Below are 7,975 nucleotides of genomic sequence, written 5' to 3' on the forward strand. Positions count from 1 at the left end.
GAAACTCTGTACCCATTAAGCAGTAAATCCCCATTCTCCCTCTCCTCAGTCCCTGGTGACCTTTATTCTTTCCTTCTGTATGAATTTGCCTATTTCAGGTATCTCATTATAAATGGAATCATACGGTATTTGTCCTTTTGTGACTGGCTTATTTTATTTAGCATAATGTTCTCCAGATACATCTGTGTTGTGGCGTGGGTCAGCCCCCTCACCTTAATAGAGTAGCATTTTGGAGTTAGGAAGGGACTTTCAAGTTTATTTACTTAATAAATACTAATTAAGCAACTACATGGTACCATACAGTGTCCTAGGTGCTATATCCTCTGGTCCCATTGTTGCTTTTGGCTTTCTTTCCCATTTCTAGTATGCTGCATTATAAAAACAAGTGGAGACCCAAACCAATGACACTCATTTCCTCCTGGCTGCCCCATCAAACCTGGGTCTCACATTCTTTTTTTTTTTTTTTTAATTTTTATTTATTTATGATAGTCACAGAGAGAGAGAGAGAGGCAGAGACACAGGCAGAGGGAGAAGCAGGCTCCATGCACCGGGAGCCCGACGTGGGATTCGATCCCGGGTCTCCAGGATTGCGCCCTGGGCCAAAGGCAGGCACCAAACCGCTGCGCCACCCAGGGATCCCTGGGTCTCACATTCTATATAATTTCTTTTTAGGCATTCACTTCCATTAAGGTGTGAGAGTTTCTTCGTGTTGATGGTTTTCTTTAGGAGGAGAAGGCAGGAAGTGAATTTCAGCTTCCCTAGATAATTCTGAGTACTTAATTCTTTACATTTCTTGCAGATTCAGCTCTTAGCTTCTCTAGTTACTAATTTCAAAGCTGAAATCTATCTCAGAACCCAGCCTTTGACTTGGACCAGGGTGGGCGTTGGAGTTCAGTTTCAGTGCTGGAAGGATGAAAGAGTCCTGATAAAGCCCCCAGCTCCATAGTTCCTGATGAAGAACCCAAACTTACTTAGGCTTCTTTGAGTCCTGTTTTTGACTAGGGCCTTGTCCTTGGGTCCTGTCAGTCTAGCAAAGAATCATGCTAAGTCATCCCCTAGTCCTTGATATCTGATTGAGTTCCTCATCCTCCACGTTTGATGACTTAGCCCTTGGTCTGCTTTTGGCAAGAACCCTGTGAGTCCAGTTAAACAAGAAGCCCCCCACCCTTGATGTATCCTCTCAGCAGTTTTCCATCTACTGACCCCTCTCACTCTGCTGTCTTTACTGTACTTGGAGTTGAACACACTCTCTTCTGTTGTGAGAGCTCTATTGCAATAATCTTGAATAAAATCTTCCTTACAGTTTTGACAAGTATTGGAACAATTTTTCTTTAACACTCTCAACTATGACTTTTGGTTGTATCCACTGCCCTTGAGCAAGAGCAGAAAAAAATGATAATAGACCATGGGGACAGTGGGATGGAGGAGGCTTTGGGCTTAGGGCTCTGAATTTGAGGATTTGGAGCTCCCAGAACACACTCAAAGGCCTTAGAGTCCCTGAAGAAGCCGTGGAGATCATGAGTGCCTTTCATTTATCCTGATAAGATTTGGTGGAAAGGACACCAGACTCAGAGTCTAACAAATGTAAGAAAGCCTCATTATTAATAATACCATTAAGCCTTACCTTTACTCAGATCCCAAGGAAAACTGATATTTTATACACATTAACACTTCTTCCTATCCCACTGACCTCATGTATTTCTACTTTTTTAGTGGAGTCATAAGAGTTAGGTGTCAGATTCATAACAGAAGTTATAAACTCACTCTGACTTGCTCTGGTGAAACTCTCTGATAGGGCTTATCAAGTGTGTGGTCTTGGAGTTGGCTTGAGGTTTCCTCTGCTAGTCTTCACTTTTTTTTTTTTTTTTTTTTACTCTAGAGGTAATTCCATTTCAGGTTTACAATTTGGTGTCTCCTATCAGGATAAATTCTTTCCAGCACTGTGTGGGACTTCCCTATTTACTGAAAAAACACTATTTAAATACCAAGCAATGAGCAATATGGCACCCTTGGCACAAACTTTTCCAGCCTGAGGAGCATGTTCCTGATCTTGTAAAGCAAGAGGCTTGGCCTTTATCACTCAAAAGGAATGGAAGAGGCATTGGTAAGGGCCTGCCTGACACACCATCACAGTTGCAAGGGTGCTTGGGAATCACATTAGCATTTTTGAGGACATGAGTCTGCCTCAGACTTCATATAAATACAGCTTGACTCAGCCACTCTGTGACTGACATCTTGGGACATGAAGTGGATACTATTCTTTGGGGCCCTTATTGGGCTCAGCATCTGTGGCCGAGAAAAGTTTTTTGGGTAAGTTCCTCTTGGACTTACTATTATTGTCGTTACTTGATTAGTTCAGTGATACGGGAGCCAGATGGATTTGAAAATGAATGGCTGATTATATCTCAAGTGGTGTTGGCATTGGAAAAGAAGACATGAGCTCCTGTCCCAGTTCTACCCTGTGTCATCCTGGGCAAGTTCCTTCTCTCTCAGACTCAATCATATCTGTGAAATCAGGATTAGGTGGCCTGCATAGTTCCTCCCTGGCTCCCTAATCTCCTACCAGTTCTTTTACTTTCTAGTTTTTATTTCTGGGGTCAGTTCCAGGCCTCTCCTACTTTCTTACTTCTATATTATGAATTACCAAGAACTACCAGAAATTGTTTTTAATTTCTGCCATGTTTAGGGGAAAACCTGGGTCTTAGGCTTTTTGATTTCACCTTTTTGTTAATGGTGAAGGCTTTGTAGAGCTGGTACTTTCTCTCTTTCTCAAAAAAGAATTTATTCATTCATTCATTCATTCATTCATTCGAGACAGAAAGAGGCCGAGATATAGGCGGAGGGAGAAGCAAGCTCCCCATAGGGAGCTGATGCAGGACTCGATCCCAGGACCCCGAGATCACTGATCCAAAGGCAGATGCTCAACTACTGAGCCACCCAGGTGCGCCTATAGAACTGGTACTTTTTCATCAGTGTTTGGGTCATGGGGATTTGATAGGTCTTCCCTAGTCACAGTGGTGAGAATTAACATGTTAAGGATACACCTGTACACCTTGTGTACATGTGTATGTGTGTGTGCATGTACACACATGCCCAACATGCTCCATGCAGAATGCTTTGCAGAGGTTTGCAAAGGAGAGGACATTTGAGAGGTAGGAGAGATGAAAGGATGCTGTGGTCCCCTGCTAGATTGAATTCTAAGAACTCATTACTGCATAATGCTTTGCCATTTGCAAAGAGCTTTCATGTGCATTATCTTTTGGATCACGCAACAACTCTGCCAGGCAGGGGTGTTATTTTCCTCAATTTAAACATGAAAAAACTCAGCCTTAGAAAGGGTAAGGAACCTGCCCAAGGCCACTGGTAGGTGGGGGAGCTGGAACTCTGAAGGCAAAACCCATACCCTTTTGCTATAGCACAAGTTAATCTCCAGATAGGATCCTCTGTCTCACAGATATATCTATATCTGTTAGTTGACTCTCTAATATGCTCTCTGGCTAAAGGGACTTTGGGGTTGTTTATTGAGGTAATTACTTATACGAGATTGAGTAATTTTTATGGTGATGACTTCTTCTCACACCTGGTGTCTACTGTCAAATAGCTCAGAGGGGTTAGGCATAGCAGGTGGCCAGAGAAGGAGATTTTTCCACAGGCAGCTCAGCAGTAGGTATGTAATAACTATGCTTGCTGCCGTGTGGGCTGATGCATGGAGCTGTCAGGCTCTCACTGCAGCTATTCACATGGCTGGAAAAATCTTTATTTCTCAGGACACAGACTTCTCTTACAATGTAGAGGACACCTGAGTTGAGACAGCTGGGCCTGGTGTTTGAGTGCCCAGGAGCTTATATAGAAAGGGCTGCGTGCCTGGGCTAATTGCAGATGGTTTTAACCAATTGGTCATCCTCACCCCAAAATCTGGTCTCACCCTATAGTAAGGAACCCAGCAATTCACCCTATAGTAAGGAATCCATCCTGGGGTTCCTGACGTGTCCCAGACACCGAGCTCAGTGAACATTTCTAGCAAGGGGAAGCTGGCCTCTCTGCGTGTTCAAGTGGTGGGAAGCCAGGGCCAGGTTGGCTAGGAGGGGGCACAGCAGTGATAGAGATGAAGATGATGGATTTTTCCCCACCTTCACCCCCTAGCTTTTGTTTCTTCCACCCAGCTCCCTGCTGCCCCCAGCATCTCCTCTGCTGGCATCTTCTGCCCCGGTCTTCAGTCATCTTAAGAATGGGACTGTGGCCAGGGTGCCTAGAGGTACGAGGCAGGCAGAATAAAGGAAGTAGCTGCAGAACCGGTTGGAGCATCAGCAGTAGCTGGCAGGCAGTTAAGAGTTCTGTGAAACTGAGTCTTGTGGTGGCTGCTAAGCCCAGCTGGGGAGCTAGGTGAGATGGGCACAGAGAACAGGCCACTTGGCTTGCCCTCATGGCAGTGAGGGACGGATGGAAGCTCAGCCCCAGGGGCCTGTTGACTGTTCAGAACGTGGGATGAGTGTGAGGATGAGAGGAGGTCGCCAGCCATCCTGTTGGCAGCAGCTGGGTGGCTGTAGGTATGGGGGGTGGGGCAGAGTTAACAAGAGCACTGAGGACACCTGTGTGGAGTAGCAGGGGTAAGCACGGCCACTTGCAAATTCCAATATATCCCCTTTCCCAGATCAATCTTCCATTTTCAGAAAGAGTTTGAGACCTCTGAATGAGTTTCCAGATGTCAGAAATAGGTTGTTTTCAGCTAGCCACACTCTCAGGACTGGGAAAGGGCATTTTTCAAATAGAGAAGGACAATTAGGGCAAGAAAATGGCAGCCCTTCACCCGGCACCTATTTATGTTCTCTCTGCTTCTAGGTTTTTGTTTTTTAAAGATTTTATTTATTTATTTGAGAGACAGAGAGTGAGAGAGAGTACACAAGCGGGGTGAAAGGCAGAGGGAGAAGCAGACTCCCTGCCCAGCAGGGAGCCTGACACAGGTCTCAATCCTGGGACTCCAGGATCATGAGTTGAGCCAAAGGCAGACACTCCTTGCACTGAGACACCCAGGTGCCCCTGCTGGGGTTTGATGGGCTCACGCTCATGAGATCTGTCAACCCCCTCACTTTTTAGCGCCATCTGAAGACTGTCCCTGACATTGCTTCTGGGTTAGGGAAAACCTCAGTGGTGAGGACAGTTGGTTCTAAAGCTTGGACATGAGATCGCCAAGCAGATAAGGAAAAGAGCTGGGCATTGGGCAGAGGGAACAGCATGGAAGGGCATAGTACATGGTGAATTTGGGATTTCAGTGAGGCTGGAGCTAAGAGGGTAGAGGAGGGAGTAGGTGGAGGAGAGACAAATGGAGAAGTGCTCCAGCCCTTCCACTCTGCCTCTCTGCACTCTATAGTTGTATCTTTATCCTTGGTGGTTTGGCTGATAGGGCAGGATGAAATGTGCTGTGGATTTACTCATGCTCAGGGCCAGTTAGATCCACTGGATTCCACTATCATGGATTATGCCCAGGAGTATGAAAGTTCTATTGTGAAGTTACCACTCTGGAAACAGTAAAGCACATGCTCTGGGAGCATGTGTAATGTGATGTTCACACTCTTGAGAGCTTTTTATTCTTATGTTCCTCTTTTTTTCTCTTCCTGTTCCTTTTCCCTTTCTTCCTTTCTTGTGATTGTTCTAGTCAGTGCTGTATTTTACAGATGCCTCATTTTGCCAATAGAGATGTCAGTGCACAGGTGTGCTTTCTAGAACACTCATTTTAAAGACCCCTCTTTTTCTGGAGTATTGGGGGTGGGTTGTAGTAGAGCATAAGTTCGGCAGATGGGCCCTGGTACTTAGCCAGGAATAAGGATTTCCCTTCTGTTTTAAACCTGTTCCTTTTTGGGAGGCTGCTTGCCTATGTCATGGAAATGGTAGTTTGACTCCCCATCTTCATAGGGCTGCAGTTCAACTGCTAGCAAGCCTTTTGGGTTCAGACTGAGACCTACCCAGCCAGTGGCTTCTCCAGTGTAGCCTCAACAGCTCCCAGGGGTTGTGCTTGGTGGCCCCCCTCCAAGGACCCTGTGGGGACTGGATAAGCTGGGAGAAAGTGAACCCTTGGCACTGGCATTTCCCCCAGACCTGCCACCTGCAGTGGGAGCAACTCATCAGTAGACCTTGCCTCTTTGGGGCCGGACTAGACCCCCTGGAGATAGTCCAGAACCTCTCGGAACAAAGTAAAACCCTGAGAGTCCCATCTGGATTGGGCCAGTTTTCCTATGAGAAGATGCGGATCTGCCACGTGAGGCTGCACATTTAGCTCCCAGTGACAGAATCATTTTCCCTGTCAACAGGTCCTTCAGCCCACAGGCCTCTCCAGCAGCTCTTCCTGCATTCATTCCTGTAAAGGGATGACGCATGTGACAGCGTCGAGTGTGGATTCATTCGGGCCCGTCACCTAGCAACGGCCTAATGGCTCCCCTGGCTCCCCGAGCCGGCTGAGAGCACAAAGGCTGCTTTTCAGGCTTGGCCTTCTCCCACCCACACACAGGACTTCGGGGGGCCTCTGCCCCTGCCGCTGCTGCGGAAGTTAAATGGTGGAGATGAAGCAAGTCCCTGACAAACAACAAGGGGGGTTCGGGACTGGCCGGCTCCCTCCCGGGCCTTCTCAGGGCCCCCTTGGGAGGATTGAATCCCAAGTCAGCCCCAGCACCCTAGCTGGTATTGTAATTCGCATTTGTCCAGAGTCCTGGAGCTGAAAGGGATTGCGAGACCACCCAGCAAACAGCTCACCCTCCAAAGATGGAAGATCTATTCGCTTTTCCTCCAGCATGGACCCCTCAGTACTTGCCTTTGACAGTGAAGAAGTGCTTCTTTATGTCTTGAGTTAGCTTTGCGTGTAACTCAGGAACATTCCTTTCTGCAAAATATATATGTTTTTCATTATAAAGTAATATGACCACATTACAGAAAACAGATACAAGGGGAAAAAAAGTCAGTCATCCATAATCCCACGACCCGGACATAAGCACTGTCAGCATTTGCTATATTTCCGTTGTCTGTTTTTCTTCCAATGCATCTGCTTTTTCCATACTTGTAATCATGGCATACATACAATTTTGTGTCCTGCTCTTTCACTTAATATTTCCCTTCAAGTTATACTATAAGCACTTTTTCATATTTGCCACGTAGTCTTATTTTTAATGGCTATACATTATAACCAAAGACTAGACCATTTCCTCTCATTCGGCCCAGTTATGTCTGGGACAAGTCGGCTTGGGGTTTATTTGCCAGCTGAAAGCTCACCATTATCTTGTTTTGTTTTGTTTTGTTTTTCTTTCCTCCAGGGACCAAGTTTTTAGGATTAATGTCAGAAATGGAGACGAGAGCAGCAAACTAAGTCAGCTAGTGAATTCAGACAACCTTAAGGTACCTGGTTCTTCTTAGTCCTCTTGGGTATCTCTGACCTGGGTGAGGGAAGACTCTTGCACCATTGACATTTTAATGCTCCTGGAGAGTTCTCCTATATAGTCCTGTATTAGTCCACATGTGCTTACATGATTGCAAGGCTTGATGGGGAGAAGTGCTGGAGATCACAGCACTGCTGTCCTGGGAGATGGGTGGCCTCAATGGGGGACTCCATCTTTCTATCTGCCACTGACTTACTACTTCTTGGCCTCTGCCAGGTATTGCCTTCTGGGCAGGCCTGACCAGACACAGCTGTGAAATGGGCCAAGTTTGCCCTTGGGTGGAAGCCAGCTCCTCAGGGATCACCCTAGCTTTTGGCAGTTGTTCTAGAAGAATGAATCCATTGTGCCTCTTACCTGAACTGTCCCTTAACCTGGTTTTGTTTCTGTTCTCTTCAGCTCAACTTCTGGAAATCTCCCTCTATCTTCAGTCGTCCTGTGGATGTCCTGGTCCCATCTGTCAGTCTGCAGTCAGTCAGATCCTTCCTAAAGTCCCAGGGCTTAGAGTACTCAGTGACAATTGAAGACCTGCAGGTGGGTAGGCCAAGGTCCCTAAC

The sequence above is a fragment of the Vulpes lagopus genome, chromosome 13, assembly GCF_018345385.1.
Source record: "Vulpes lagopus strain Blue_001 chromosome 13, ASM1834538v1, whole genome shotgun sequence".
Lineage (NCBI taxonomy): Eukaryota > Metazoa > Chordata > Mammalia > Carnivora > Canidae > Vulpes > Vulpes lagopus.